This window comes from Triticum aestivum, chromosome 3A (assembly GCF_018294505.1).
Source record: "Triticum aestivum cultivar Chinese Spring chromosome 3A, IWGSC CS RefSeq v2.1, whole genome shotgun sequence".
In the NCBI taxonomy this organism is placed as follows: domain Eukaryota; kingdom Viridiplantae; phylum Streptophyta; class Magnoliopsida; order Poales; family Poaceae; genus Triticum; species Triticum aestivum.
In genome coordinates this window covers 473,352,354-473,369,619 of record NC_057800.1, presented here as the reverse complement: position 1 = coordinate 473,369,619, position 17,266 = coordinate 473,352,354, and positions in this window count along the sequence as shown.

Sequence of the window (17,266 nt, the reverse complement as noted above, 5' to 3'; positions counted from 1 at the left end):
AGCTCCTCCCAGCAGTTCATCGCCCCAGCCAAGAATAGACCCTCGCGAGGCTGTTCTTCCTTGTATTGTTCATCACCATCAGCCCAAGAGGCAATCCACCACACCACACACTGGAGTAGGGTATTACACCACAACGGTGGCCCGAACCAGTATAAACCCTGCGTCTCTTGTGTTGTTCTTTCCTTAGTTTAGATCCTAGCAAGGCGGAGGAGTGCAGGTAGGTAGGAGGCGAAATCTCCGTGCGCACCCCAGTGTTCGAACCTCAAGGGTGTGCCGGAACCCGAAATCTGATAGAAAGACCCTAAGCTTGGGGATGCCCAAGGCACCCCAAGGTAATAATCAAGGAAGACTCAAGCGCCTAAGCTTGGGGATGCCCCGGAAGGCATCCCCTCTTTCGTCTTCAAAACCATCGGTATACCTTACTCGGAGCTATATTTATATTCGTCGCGTGATATGTGTTTTCCATGGAGCATATTTTCATTTTACTTGTTTTTTGAATAAAATCATTGGATCCGAAATCTTGAATGATAGAGAGAGAGAGTCCTCCCATGGCTAGTTAATTATTTGACTACTCATTGTTCTTCACTTATAACTTTTTGGAGTAGTTTGTCATTTACTCACGTGCTTCACTTCTATCCTATGAGTAAATGGTTGAATGAATTTAATATCATAGATCTGAAATTATATATGCTTGATACGTCCATTTTGCATCATGCTTTTATATTGATATTTATTGCATTATGGGCTGTCATTACACATTATGTCAAAATACTTATGCCTATTCTCTCTTATTTTACACGGTTTACATGAAGAGGGAGAATGCCGGCAGCTGGGATTCTAGGCTGGAAAATGAGTAAATATTAGAGACCTATTCTGCACAGCTCCAAAAGTCCTGAAACTTCACGGAAGCTATTTCCAGAATATATAAAAAATACTGAGCACAAGAAATTCCAGAGGGGGGCTACACCCTGGCCACGAGGGTGGGGCGCGCCCTACCCCCCTGGGCATGCCCCCTGCCTCGTGGGTCCCCTGGTGGCCCTCCGATGCCCATCTTTTGCTATATGTAGTCTTTCGTCGAGAAAAAATCATAAGCAAGCTTTCGGGACGAGACTCTGCCACCACGAGGCGGAACCTTGGCATAACAAACCTAGGGCTCTGGCGGAGCTGTTCTGTCGGGGAAACTTGCCTCCGAGAGGGGGAAATCATCACCATCGTCATCACCAATGATCCTCTCATTGGGAGGGGGTCAATCTCATCAACATCTTCACCAGCACCATGCCATCTCAAAGCCTAGTTCATCTCTTGTATCAAATCTTCGTATCCAAACCTCAGATTGGTACCTGTGGATTGCTAGTAGTGTTGATTACTCCTTGTAGTTGATGCTAGTTGGTTTACTTGGTGGAAGATCATATGTTCAGATCCGTTATGCATATTAATACCCCTCTGATTATGAATATGAATATGATTTGTGAGTAGTTAAGTTTGTTCCTGAGGACATGGGAGAAGTCTTGCTATTAGTAGTCATGTGAATTTGGTATTCGTTCGATATTTTGATGAGATGTATATTGGCATCCCTCTAGTGGTGTCATGTGAATGTTGACTACATGACACTTCACCATTGTTTGGGCCTAGAGGGATGCATTGGGAAGTAATAAGTAGATGATGGGTTGCTAGAGTGACAGAAGCTTAAACCCTAGTTTATGTGTTGCTTCATAAGGGGCTGATTTGGATCCATATGTTTCATGCTATGGTTAGGTTTACCTTAATACTTTTGTTGTATTTGCGGATGCTTGTAATAGGGGTGAATCATAAGTGGGATGCTTGTCCAAGTAAGGGCAGTACCCAAGCACTAGTCCACCCACATATCAGATTATCAAAGTACCAAACGCGAATCGTATGAGCGTGATGAAAACTAGCTTGACCATAATTCCCATGTGTCCTCGGGAGCGCTTCCCTTCATATAAGAGTTTGTCCAGGCTTGTCCTTTGCTACAGAAAGGATTGGGCCATCTTTATGCACCTTATTTACTTCTATTACTTGCTACTCGTTACCAATTACCTTATCACAAAACTATATGTTAACGATAATTTCAGTGCTTGCAGAGAATACCTTGCTGAAAACCGCTTATCATTTCCTTCTGCTCCTCGTTGGGTTCGACACTCTTACTTATCAAAAGGACTATGATAGATCCCCTATACTTGTGGGTCATCAAGACTCTTTTCTGGCGCCGTTGCCGGGGAGTGAAGTGCCTTTGGTAGGTGGAATTTGGTAAAGAAAAATTTATATAGTGTGCTGAAATTTACTGTCACTTGTTACTATGGAAAGTAATCCTTTGAGGGGCTTGTTCGGGGTATCTTCACCCCGACTGGTACAGCAAATAGTTGCTCCTCAATCTACTGGACCTACTAAAAATGAAAATGTTTACTTCGAAATTCCTTCGGGTATGATAGAGAAACTGCTAGCTAATCCTTTTGTAGGAGATGGAACACTGCATCCCGACTTACACTTAATCCATGTGGATGAAGTTTGTGGATTATTTAAGCTTGCAGGTATGCCCGATGATTTTATCAAGAAGAAGGTCTTCCCCTTAGCTTTGAAGGGAGATGCATTGACATGGTATAGGCTATGTGATGATATGGGATCATGGGACTATAAGCGATTGAAATTGGAATTTCATGAGAAGTTTTATCCTATGCATCTTGTTCATCGTGATCGTAATTATATATATTTATATATATATATATATATGTATGTAATTTTTTGCCTCGCGAAGGAGAAAGAATCGCTCAAGCTTGGGGGAGGCTTAAGTCAATGTTATATTCATGCCCCAATCATGAGATCTCAAGAGAAATGATTATTCAAAAAATTTATGCTCGACTTTCTGACAACAATCGCTCCATGCTCGATACTTCTTGTACTGGTTCCTTTATGATGAAGACTATTGAATACAAATGGAATTTATTGGAGGGAATTAAATGCAACTCTGAAGATTGGGATCTCGACGAAGGTAAGGAGTCAGGTATAACACCTAAGTTTCATTGTGTTAAATCTTTTATGGATACTGATGTTTTCCGTAAATTTAGCACTAAATATGGACTTGACTCTGAGATAGTAGCTTCTTTCTGTGAATCCTTTGCTACTCATGTTCATCTCCCTAAAGACAAGTGGTTTAAATATAATCCTCCCATTGAAGTAAAAGTAGTTGCACCTATTAAAGTTGAAGAAAAGACTATCACTTATAATGATCCTATTATTCCTACTACTTATGTTGAGAAACCACCTTTCCCTGTTAGAATAAAGAATCATGCTAAAGCTTCAACTGTGGTCAACAAAAGTAATATTAGGACACACAAACCCCCTGAGCAAGTTAAAGTTGAACCTAATGTTGCTATGGTTAAAGATCTCTTCGCCGATAATATTGATGGGCATGTTATTTACTTCTGTGATGAGACTGCTAGAATTGCTAAACCTGATGTTAAAGATAAACATAGACATGTCGTAGGCATGCCTGTTATTTCTATTAAAATATGAAATCATTGTTATCATGGCTTGTGTGATATGGGTGCAGTGCTAATGTAATACCTATTTTTTTAGAAAAGGAGGATGACCCCCGGCCTCTGCATCTGGGAGATGCATACGGCCACTTTATTGATTATTCGCGAGGACCTTACAAAGTGTTACAACAATAAGCCTGAATCCACCATCTAGGCAACATATGTCACTACTCCTATCCATATGATGAAGGGATGCTAGCTAGGCCACTACCCAGAATACTCACCTAATCCTAACATCAAAAGCCGGAATCCCCAGCCTAGCCACATACCGGGTCTGGGGCATAAACCGGTCTGACGCACTCACAGGTGTCATCTCCACCATCTTCCACTGGTCCATCTCCAAGCAGATTGAGGTGCCAACCTTGGCAGGCTCCTCCGCCATCAACGCCACCATGATGCCAAATGACGACCACCACCTACACTAGAACATCGCCAAACAAATGGAGCGCTACCACAAGATGAAGATCAGCGGTAGAATAGATAAAACGCCGCACACATTGCCGCCGCCAAACACCTCACACGCACCAAAAAGCGCCCACCATGCTTCCGGGAACCCCAGGTGATGCCTTCAAGAAGGAACGCGACGAAGGTACGATGCCGTCGCCCGCAAGGGGAACTAGAGCTTTCACCCAAATGAAGAGCACAGTGAGAAACGGGATAGGACCTCGACAATGCCTCCAATAAGGGAACCGACGCCCACAAGGCGCCGCCATTGTCGTGGCCTCCGCCGACGGTCAAGGGTTTCCCCCGATCCCGCCCCCGTCCCATCCACCCGACCAAAGACCTGGCAAGGGTAGCGCATGCAGCTGGAGAAGGCGTTGGACTTAAACGAAGCAGGCACGCCGGGTGACGGGGCACCCCGACCCACCGTAGTAGACGTCCACCGAGACCTCACCACCCGCACAGCCAAAGTCGCGGACCACCAGCTCCCATGGCCGTCGCCCATCGAGAGGCCACGCCGTCCACACCGCCCGAGGCCGCCGCCCCGGCATCCACACACCATGCACATCCCATCAAAACACGACGAACGACCTACACCGCCGCCGCCAAGGAGACCACACCGCGAGCACCCAAGCCAGGCGACGAGGCAGGGTCGCATCGGCCAGATCCGGGCGGATCCAGCGATCCCCGGCCCACCAGCCGCCAGAGAGGAGCCGGCCCCGATCCAGGGCCGAGCCGGCCTGATCTGGCAGTTGGACCTTCCCAGGAGACCCCCACACCGGATCGGGAGGAGGGCTAGCGACAGCTCCGACGACCAACGGCCGCCACAGCTGGCCAGCATCGGCGGCCACCAGGAGCTGGGGAGGTGGGCGGCGGCGTCTGATGCGGGGTGGGGGTGCCTCCAACGTCGAGGCGGGAGCACGGGGAAACCCCGCCGCCGCCTACCGCCGCGCGGGCGGTTGCCGGCGGCGGCGGGGAAGGAGGAGGGGAGGCGGGGGAATTCGGCGGGCGGCTAGGGTTTCGCCCCCGAGTCGCCTGGAGCGGACGACGCGGGGGAGCGCTTCGACTCAAAAGGGCAACTTTCATGTTCCTATTACCTTATACAAAGAAATTATGCATGATATTGCACCAGCTAAGATAGAAGGTATTGATGTTACCATTAAGCTTGCTAATAGAGATACTATTTCACCAATTGGGATTGTTAGAGACGTTGAAGTCTTGTGTGGGAAGGCTAAATATCCTGCTGATTTTCTTGTTCTTGGTTCTCCTCAAGGTAGCTTTTGTCCCATTATATTTGGTAGACCCTTCTTGAATACTGTTAATGCTAAGATAGACTGCAATAAGGATATTGTTTCTGTTGGTTTAGGGGATATGTCTCATGAGTTTAATTTTGCTAAATTTCATAGACAACCCCATGATAAAGAATTGCCTAGTAAAGATGAAATTATTGGTCTTGCTTCTATTGTCGTGCCTCCTACTGATCTATTAGAACAATATTTGCTAGACCATGAAAATGATATGTTCATGAATGAAAGAAGGGAAATAGATGAAGTATTCTTTAAACAGGGACGTATTTTGAAACACAACTTGCCCGTTGAAATCCTAGGGGATCCTCCTCCACCCAAGGGTGATCCCGTGTTTGAGCTTAAACCATTATCTGATACTCTTAAATATGCTTATCTTGATGAAAAGAAAATATATCCTATTATTATTAGTGCTAACCTTTCAGAGAAGGGGGAAGAGAAATTATTGAAAACTCTGAAGAAGCACCGTGCTGCTATTGGATATACTCTTGATGATCTTAAGGGCATTAGTCCCACTCTATGTCAACACAAAATAAATTTGGAGGAAGACGCCAAACCAGTTATTGATCATCAACAACGGCTGAATCCTAAGATGAAAGAAGTGGTAAGAAAAGAAATATTAAAGCTCCTTCAGGCAGGTATAATTTATCCCGTTGCTGATAGTCAGTGGGTAAGTCCTGTTCATTGTGTCCCTAAGAAGCGAGGTATTATTGTTGTTCCTAATGATAAAGATGAATTGATTCCGCAAAGAATTATTACGGGTTATAGGATGGTAATTGATTTCCACAAATTAAATAAGGCTACTAAAAAAGATCATTACCCTTTGCCTTTTATTGATCAAATGCTAGAAATATTATCCAAACATACACATTTTTGCTTTCTAGATGGTTACTCTGGCTTCTCTCAAATACCTGTGTTAGCTGATGATCAATCAAAGACCACTTTTACTTGCCCTTTCAGTACTTTTGCTTATAGACATATGCCTTTTGGTTTATGTAATGCACTTGCTACTTTTCAGAGATGCATGATGGCTATATTTTCTGACTTTTGTGAAAGATATGTGAGGTTTTCATGGATGATTTCTCTGTTTATGGATCCTCTTTTGATGATTGCTTAAGCAACCTTGATCGAGTTTTGCATAGATGTGAAGAAACTAACCTTGTCTAGAATTGGGAGAAATGCCACTTTATGGTTAATGGAGGTATTGTCTTGGGGCATAAAATTTCAGAAAGAGGTATTGAAGTTGATAAAGCTAAAGTTGATGCTATTGAAAAGATGTCGCGTCCCAAGGACATTAAAGGTATAATAAGCTTCCTCGGTCATGCCGGTTTTTATAGGAGGTTCATTAAGGACTTCTCAAAAATTTCTCGGCCTCTGACTAATCTATTACAAAAATATGTTCCTTTTGTCTTTGATGATGATTGCATAGAAGCATTTGAAATACTTAAGAAAGCATTGATTTCTGCACCTATTGTTCAGCCACCTGATTGGAATTTACCCTTTGAAATTATGTGTGATGCTAGTGATTATGTTGTAGGTGTTGTTCTAGGGCAAAGAGTTGATAAGAAATTAAATGTTATTTAATATGCTAGTAAAACTCTAGACAATGCCCAGAGAAATTATGCTACTACTGAAAAGGAATTCTTAGCGGTTGTATTTGCTTGTGATTAGTTCAGACCTTATATTGTTGATTCTAAAGTAACTATTCACACTGATCATGCTGCTATTAAATACCTTATGGAAAAGAAAGATGCTAAACCTAGACTTATTAGATGGGTTCTCTTGCTACAAGAATTTGATTTGCATATTATTGATAGAAAGGGAGCTGAGAACCCCGTTGCAGACAACTTGTCTAGGTTAGAAAATGTTCTTGATGACCCACTACCTATTGATGATAGCTTTCCTGATGAACAATTAAATGTCATAAATGCTTCTCGAACTGCTCCATGGTATGCTGATTATGCTAATTATATTGTTGCTAAATTTATACCACCTAGTTTCACATACCAGCAAAAGAAAAAGTTCTTCTATGATTTGAGACATTACTTTTGGGATGACCCACATCTTTATAAAGAAGGAGTAGATGGTGTTATTAGACGTTGTGTACCTGAGCATGAACAGGAACAAATCCTACGCAAGTGTCACTCCGAGGCTTATGGAGGACATCATGCTAGAGATAGAACTGCACATAAGGTATTGCAATCCGGTTTTTATTGGCCTACTCTCTTCAAGGATGCCCGTAAGTTTGTCTTGTCTGGTAATGAATGTCAAAGAATTAGTAATATCAGTAGACGTCAAGAAATTCCCATGAATTATTCACTTGTTATTGAACCATTTGATGTTTGGGGCTTTGATTATATGGGACATTTTCCTTCCTCTAATGGGTATACACATATCTTAGTTGTTGTTCATTATGCTACTAAGTGGGTAGAAGCTATTCCAACTAGTAGTGTTGATCATAACACCTCTATTGAGATGCTTAAAGAAGTTATTTTCCCGAGGTTTGGAGTCCCTAGATATTTAATGACTGATGGTGGTTCACACTTTATTCATGGTGCCTTTCATAAAATGCTTGCTAAGTATGATGTTAATCATAGAATTGCATCTCCTTATCACCCACAGTCTAGTGGTCAAGTAGAATTGGGTAACAGAGAGCTCAAATTAATTTTTCAAAAGACTGTTAATAGATCTAGAAAGAATTGGTCCAAGAAACTTGATGATGCATTATGGGCCTATAGAATTGCATATAAAAATCCTATGGGTATGTCTCCGCATGAAATGGTTTATGGTAAAGCATGTCACTTACCTCTTGAACTGGAACATAAGGCATATTGGGCCATTAAAGAGCTCAATTATGATTTCAAACTTGCCGGTGAGAAGAGGTTATTTGACATTAGCTCACTTGATGAATGGAGAACCCAGGCTTATGAAAATGCCAAGCTGTTTAAAGAAAAAGTTAAAATATGGCATGACAAATGGATACAAAAGCGTGAGTTCAATGTACGTGATTATGTATTGCTATACAACTCTCGTTTAAGTTTTTTTTGCAGGCAAACTTCTCTCTAAATGGGAAGGTCCTTACGTTATCGAGGAGGTCTATCATTCCGGTGCCATAAAAATCAACAACTTCGAAGGCACAAATCTGAATGTGGTGAACGGTCAAAGAATTAAACATTATATCTCAAGTAATCCCATAAATGTTGAAACTAATGTTATTGAAACCGTAACCCCGGAGGAATATATAAGGGACACTTTCCGGAATGTTTCAGACTCCGAAAAGGAATAGGTACGTGGTACGGTAAGTAAACCGAGTCCAAAATAGTTCTGATGGCAATATTTCTTCGTTTTGGAATGTTTAAGAAAATAGGAAAATAAAAAGCAGACCGGAAAGGACACGAGGCTCCCACGAGGGTGGGAGGCGCGCCCTACCACCCTGGGCGCGCCCCCTGCCTTGTGTACACCTTGTGCGCTCTCCTGACTCTGTTTTCTTGCATGATACTTCTTTCGGTCGGTAAAAATTCACTATATAATCTCCCGAAGGTTTTGACCACCGTATCACGCAAATATCTCTTTTATTTGTTTCGAGCTATTTTTCTGACAGAACTAGGTCGTCATGTCGTCTTCAAGCTCCCCCAAGGACAAGTTCTTCGAGAAGGTCATCAACCCCTACCTCGCAGAGGTGCTACAACACCCTCAAACCATTGAGATGCATGAGGGGTTGTTGCACATCCGCGATGCCGAGGGACCGAGGAGGACCGGAAGCACGGAGGCAAGGCTCGAGGCATTGGAGCAACAAGTTTTCAAGTGTCAGGAGATGGTGGAGCGTGAACTCAACTCCAATCACATTATGATCACAGAGTTCACCAACAACCACAAGCTGGACGTCAAGGACATTGGGGAGGCCATCTTCAAGCTTCATGAGAAAATCAAGCACCTCCAAGCCCAGATCTATGACCTGCAAAATCAAAATTGTGAGTATGAATATAGATTCAAGAGGATGAGTTTGTCTGCAGATTTGAGGATTCAGGAGACTCGATCATCCTTCTATGATGGTGAGCCTATGCCTTGGAAGAAGGACGACAGGCCTACATCATCAACAGCTCCACCTTCTTCACCAACAAAGAAGAACTGAGTATCTGGTATAGGCACTCCCCTTGGCAACTGCCAAGCTTGGGGGAGTGCCCCGGTATCGTATCACCATCACTTTTATCTTTACCGCTTTTCTCAGTTCGATCCTTTTAGTAATATCTTGATCTAGTAGAATAAAGTTTAGTATGATCTAGTTGTGAGTTTTGCTTTATGATCTCTCTATGTAATCGAGTCCATGAGCTATATAATAAAGATTAGTGTTGAGTCAAGGGCTTGATTATTTTGCTATGATCTTGAGGGAATTAAATAAAATAAAAGAGAAAAAAAATAAAAAGAAACAAAGCGATCATGTGGATCTTATGGAGAGTAATGAGCTCACATATGAAGAGTATGATGAATAAAAGTTGTTGAGAGTTGACAAACATAGTTTTGGTCATCGTTGCAATTAATAGAAAGTAATAAAGAAAGAGAGGTTCGCATATAAATATACTATCTTGGACATCTTTTATGATTGTGAGCACTCATTAAAGTATGACATGCTAAGAGTTGACGTTGGACAAGGAAGACAACGTAATGGGTTATGTTTTCTTACATCTGAGATAAATTATATTGTCATGGATCATCCAACATGTTGAGCCTTTCCCTCTCATGCTAGCCAATTTCTTCGCACCAAGTAGAGATACTACTTGTGCTTCCAAATATCACTAAACCCAGTTTTTCCATGAGAGTCCACCATATCTACCTATGGATTGAGTAAGATCCTTCAAGTAAGTTGTCATCGCTGCAAGCAATAAAAATTGCTCTCTAGATATGTATGACTTATTAGTGCGGAGAAAATAAGCTTTATACGATCTTGTGATATGGAAGAAATAAAAGCGATGGACTGCATAATAAACGTCCATATCACAAGTGGCAATATAAAGTGATGTTCTCTTGCATTAAGATTTCGTGCATCCAACCATAAAAGCGCATGACAACCTCTGCTTCCCTCTGTGAAGGGCCTATCTTTTACTTTTATATTCTACCTTACATAAGAGTCATGGTGATCTTCACCTTTCCTTTTTACATTTTATCCTTTGGGAAGCACAATGTGTTGGAAAGATCTTGATATATATAGCTAATTGGATGTGAGTCTTCATGAAATATTATTGTTGACATTACCCTTGAGGTAAAACATTGGGAGGCAAAACTATAAGCCCCTATCTTTCTCTGTGTCTGATTAAGACTTCATACCCATAAATATTGCATGAGTGTTAGCAATTGTGAAAGATTAAAAGATGGTTGAGTATGTGGACTTGCTGAAAAGCTCTTATATTGACTCTTTCCTATGTTATGATAAATTGCAATTGCCTCAATGACTGAGATTAAAGTTTGTTGGTTCTCAATGAAGTTTATGATTCATACTTGAAATTGTGATTGAATTGTTACTTTAGCATAAGAGATCATACGAAATATATATATATATATATATATATATATATGTTGTTGTTCTAAGAATGATCATGTTTCCGTCATGTCCGTATTTTATTTTTATCGACACCTCTATCTCTAAACATGTGGACATATTTTTCGATTTCGGCTTTCGCTTGAGGACAAGCGAGGTCTAAGCTTGGGGGAGATGATACGTCCATTTTGCATCATGCTTTTATATCGATAGTTATTGCATTATGGGCTGTTATTACACATTATGTCACAATACTTATGCCTATTCTCTCTTATTTTACAAGGTTTACATGAAGAGGGAGAATGCCGGCAGTTGGGATTCTGGGCTGGAAAAGGAGCAAATATTAGAGACCTATTCTGCACAGCTCCAAAAGTCCTGAAACTTCACGGAAGCTATTTCTAGAATATATAAAAAATAATGACCGCAAGAAGTTCCAGAGGGGGGCCACACCCTGGCCACGAGGGTGGGAGGTAATTGGTAATGATAATGGCATACGTTTTGCTATAAGTAGTCATGTGAATTTGGTATTCGTTCGATATTTTGATGAGATGTATGTTGTCATCCCTCTAGTGGTGTCATGTGAACGTCAACTACATGACACTTCACCATTGTTTGGGCCTAGAGGGAGGCATTGGGAAGTAATAAGTAGATGATGGGTTGCTAGAGTGACAGAAACTTAAACCCTAGTTTATGTGTTGCTTCATAAGGGGCTGATTTGGATCCATATGTTTCATGCTATGGCTAGGTTTACCTTAATACTTTGGTTGTAGTTGCGGATGCTTGCAATAGGGGTTAATCATAAGTGGGATGCTTGTCCAAGTAAGGGCAGTACCCAAGCACTGGTCCACCCACATATCAGATTATCAAAGTACCGAACGCGAATCATATGAGCGTGATGAAAACTAGCTTGACGATAATTCCCATGTGTCCTCGGGAGCGCTTTCCTTCATATAAGAGTTTCGCCAGGCTTATCATTTTCTACAAAAAGGATTGGGCCATCTTGCTGCACCTTATTTACTTTTATTACTTGCTACTCATTACCAATTACCTTATCACAAAACTATCTGTTACCGATAATTTCAGTGCTTGCAGAGAATACCTTGCTGAAAACCGCTTATCATTTCCTTCTGCTCCTCTTTGGTTTCAACACTCTTACTTATCGAAAGGACTACGATAGATACCCTATACTTGTGGGTTATCAAGAATAATTTCAGGCGTCGTTGACGGGGAGTGAAGCGCCTTTGGTAGGTGGAATTTGGTAAGGAAAAATTTATATAGTGTGCTGAAATTTACTGTCACTTGTTACTATGGAACATAATCCTTTGAGGGGCTTGTTCGGTGTATCTTCACCCCGACCAGTAGAGCAAAGAGTTGCTCCTTGACCTACTGAACCTACTGAAAATGTTTACTTTGAAATTCCTTTGGGTATGATAGAGAAACTGCTAGCTAATCCTTTTACAGGAGATGGAACATTACATCCCTATTTGCACCTAATCTATGTGGATGAAGTTTGTGGATTATTTAAGCTTGCAGGTATGCCCGAGGATGTTATCAAGAAGAAGGTCTTCCCTTTATCTTTGAAGGGAGAGGAATTGACATGGTTTAGGCTATGTGATGATATTGGATCATGGAATTACCAACGATTGAAATTGGAATTTCATCAGAAGTTTTATCCTATGCATCTGGTTCATCGTGATCGTAATTATATATATATATATATATATATATATATATATATATATATATATATATATAATTTTTGGCCTTGCAAAGTAGAAAGCATCGCTCAAGCTTGGGGAGGCTTAAGTCAATGTTATATTCAAGCCCCAATCATGAGCTCTCAAGAGAAATGATTATTCAAATTTTTTATGCTCGGCTTTCTCTCAGTAATCGCACCATGCTCGATACTTCTTGTACTTGTTCTTTTATGATGAAGACTATTGAATTCAAATGTGATTTATTGGAAAGAATTAAACGCAACTCTGAAGATTGGGATCTCAACGAAGGTAAGGAGTCAGGTATAACACCTAAGTTTGATTGTGTTAAATCTTTTATGGATACCGCCGCTTTCCGTGAATTTAGCACTAAATATGGACTTGACTCTGAGTTAGTAGCTTCTTTCTATGAATCCTTTGCTACTCATGTTGATCTCCCTAAGGAGAAGTGGTTTTAATATAATCCTCCCATTGAAGTAAAAGTATTTGCACCTATTAAAGTTGAAGAAAAGACTATCACTTATAATGATCCTATTGTTCCCGCTGCTTATATTGAGAAACCACCTTTCCCTGTTAGAATAAAGGATCATGCTAAAGCTTCAAATGTGGTTCGTAAGAGTAACACTAGAACACCTACTCCCTCTGAGCAAATTAAAGTTGAACCTAGTGTAGCTATGGTTAAAGATCTCTTGGCTGATAATATTGATGGGCATGTTATTTATTTCTGTGATGAAGCTCCTAGAATTGCTAGACCTAGTACTAAAAATAAACATAGACCTGTTGTAGGCATGCCTGATATTTCTGTTAAAATAGGAGATCATTGCTATCATGGCTTGTGTGATATGGGTGCTAGTGCAAGTGCAATACCTCATTCCCTATATAAAGAAATTATGCATGACATTGCACTTGCTGAGATAGAGGAAATTGATGTTACTATTAAACTTGCCAATAGAGACACTATTTCACCAGTTGGGATGTTAGAGATGTTGAACTATTGTGTGGGAAAGTTAAATATCCTGCTGATTTTCCTGTTCTTGGTTCCCCACAAGATAACTTTTGTCCCATTATATTTGGTAGACCCTTCTTAAATACTGTTAATGCTAAGATAGACTGCAATAAGGATATTATTTCTGTTGGTTTAGGGGATATGTCTCATGAATTTAATTTTGCTATATTTCATAGACAACCCCATGACAAAGAATTTCCTAGTAAAGATGAAATTATTGGTCTTGCTTCTATTGTCGTGCCTCCTAGTGATCCTTTGGAACAATATTTGCCAGACCATGAAAATGATATGTTTATGAATGAAAGAAGGGAAATAGATGAAGTATTCTTTAAACAGGGGCCTATTTTGAAACACAACTTGCCTGTTGAAATCCTTGGGGATCCTCCTCCACCCAAGGGCGATCCCGTGTTTGAGCTTAAACCTTTACCTGATACTCTTAAATATGCTTATCTTGATGAGAAAGAGATATATCCTATTATTATTAGTGCTAACCTTTCAGAGCATGAAGAAAAGAATTATTGAAAACTCTGAAGAAGCATCGTGCTGCTATTGGATATACTCTTGATGATCTTAAGGGCATTAGTCCCACTCTCTACCAGCACAAAATAAAATTGGAGAAAGACGCGAAATCGGTTGTTGATCACCAACGACGGTTAAATCCTAAGATGAAAGAAGTGGTAAGAAAAGAAATACTAAAGCTTCTGGAGGCAGGTATAATTTATCCCGTTGCTGATAGTCAATGGGTAAGTCCTGTCCATTCTGTCCCTAAGAAGGGAGGTATTACTGTTGTTCCTAATGATAAAGATGAATTGATCCCATAAAGAATTGTTACAGGTTATAGAATGGTAACTAATTTCCACAAATTAAATAAAGCTACTAAAAAGGATCATTACCCTTTACCTTTTATTGATCAAATGCTAGAAATACTATCCAAACATACACATTTTTGCTTTCTAGATGGTTATTCTGGTTTCTCTCAAATACTTGTGTCAAAAGAGGATTAAGAAAAGACAACTTTTACCTGCCCTTTCGGTACCTTTGCTTATAGACGTATGCCATTTGGTTTATGCAATGCACCTGCTACTTTTCAAAGATGTATGACTGCTATATTCTCTGACTTCTGTGAAAAGATTGTTGAGGTATTCATGGATGATTTCTCTATTTACGGAACTTCTTTTGATGATTACTTAAGCAACCTTGATCGAGTTTTGCAGAGATGTGAAGAAACTAATCTTGTCTTGAATTGGGAGAAGTGCCACTTTATGGTTAATGAAGGTATTGTCTTGGGGCATAAAATTTCTGAAAGAGGTATTGAAGTTGATAAAGCTAAAGTTGATGCTATTGAAAAGATGATGTGTCCTAAGGACATTAAAGGTATAAGAAGTTTCCTTGGTCACGCCGGGTTTTATAGGAGGTTCATTAAGGGCTTCTCTAAAATTTCTCGGCCTCTGACTAATCTCTTACAAAAAGATGTTCCTTTCGTTTTTAATGATGACTGTGTAGAAGCATTTGAAATACCTAAGAAAGATTTGATTTCTGCACCTATTGTTTAGCCTCCTGGTTGGAATTTACCATTTGAAATCATGTGTGATGCTAGTGATTATGCTGTAGGGGCTGTTCTAGGACAAAGAGTTGATAAGAAATTAAATGTTATTCAATATGCTAGTAAAACTCTAGACAGTGCTCAAAGAAATTATGCTACTACTGAAAAATATTTTTTAGCAGTTGTGTTTGCTTGTGATAAGTTCAGACCCTATATTTTTGATTCTAAAGTAAATTTTCACACTGATCATGCTTCTATTAAATATCTTATGGAAAAGAAAGATGCTAAACCTAGACTTATTAGATGGGTTCTCTTGCTACAAGAATTTGATTTGCATATTATTGATAGAAAGGGAGCTGAGAACCCCGTTGCAGACAACTTGTCTAGGTTAGAGAATGTTCTTGATGACCCACTACCTATTGATGATAGCTTTCCTGATGAATAACTAGCTGTTATAAATGCTTCTTGTACTGCTCCATGGTATGTTGATTATGCTAATTATATTTTTGCCAAGCTTATACCACCTAGTTTCACATACCAGCAAAAGAAAAAGTTCTTCTATGACTTAAGGCATTACTTTTGGGATGACCCACATCTTTATAAAGAAGGAGTAGATGGTGTTATTAGACGTTGTGTACCTGAGCATGAACAGGAACAAATCCTACGCAAGTGTCACTCCGAGGCTTATGGAGGACATCATGCTAGAGACAGAACTACACATAAGGTATTGCAATCCGGTTTTTATTGGCCTACTTGTCGAGGGACTAATCCACGAACACCTATGGGACCGGCGGACCGAGTCCCTTTCGGTTCGGTGGGGGCGGAGGTCGCACGAAAAGCGGATCGAGGCGAAGCACACGAGCAGTTTACCCAGGTTCGGGCCGCATGGATGCATAAAACCCTACTCCTGCTTTGTGGTTTGTATTGAGTTCTTGCTCGGGAGCGCGGAGTGCTACAGTACACACCAGCGGCTAACGAGACCGAGCCTGAGTGTTCTCTTTTCTCCGAACCCCCCTCTACGTTGCACATGGGCCTCCTTTTATATGCTCAAGGGGTCACCGACAGGTGGCAACGGAGACAAAGGGTAAAAATGGAAAAGTGCTGCGGTAGGTACAGCTACCTGCTACAGTGTATCATACCTAACCCTGACGGCAGGGGACAAGGGCATTAAATGCCCGTCTGTGTCGCCTAAACAGTGCAAAAGGGACCGTCAGGGACGCCACCACTCGCCACGATGGCAATCTTGTCAGTGCCGCTTGCCACTGCGCACCGCTGGCTGCACAGCCTCCCGCCACGCACGCCTGGAAGGGTCCCAGAGCGACACGTTGGTGGATGTGCTGGAGCGCGGGCACAGAGTGGTGGCTTGCCGCGGCAAGCGCCTTGCCGCGGTCGTTGTCTTGTCGCGTCCGGGAGCTTGTCGCTCACCGGGCCTTGCCGGGACGCGAGGCGCGCCGCGGCAAGTTCCTTGAGATGCCTTGGGTGGCCTTCTCGGCAAGCTCCTCTTGTCGGGGTCTTGTCTCCTTAAGCGCCTTGCCTTGGTTGGCCTTCCCGGCAAGCTCCTCTTGCCGGGGTCTTGTGGTGTCTTGGTTTGGATACTTTGTTCTTGAATGGCTCCAAAGGAACCATGGAGGACCTTGGCGGTCACCCGGCAAGCCTTGTCGCGGGATGCTGCGACTGCCCGTGCACAAGTTCGGGATACTAGGGTACCCCTACTCTAGTACACCGACAGGAGCCCTCGGGCATGGGCCATTCACGGTGCCGAGCGCTGTTGGGCCAGGCCCAAAATAGGGCACGGGCACGCGCGGCCTAGGTTACGCTGTATCTCTCTCCGTATCCACCGGGCCCTCCGCGAACGGCACGTGTTGAATGCGGCATCGTGGGAGAGATTGTGGGTGGTTTCTTTATTCGGAAATGCGGAACGTCCGCCCCCTCCCACTTTATAAGCAGGGGAAATAGGGGTAGTTCGTCCATTCGCCCGTTGCTGCTCCAATCTCAAAAATCTCCGCCGCTCCCTCGTCTTCCCAAAGCCGAAAGAGAGCAGCGCTCCGCCCCCCATCACCACCAGCACCACCAACGCCGTCGACCTCCTCCACCACTTCCGCCATGGCCCCAAAAGCCAACAAGGGGAAGGTCGTGAAGTCGACCGAGGCGCAGCGGCTTGCGGCGCTGC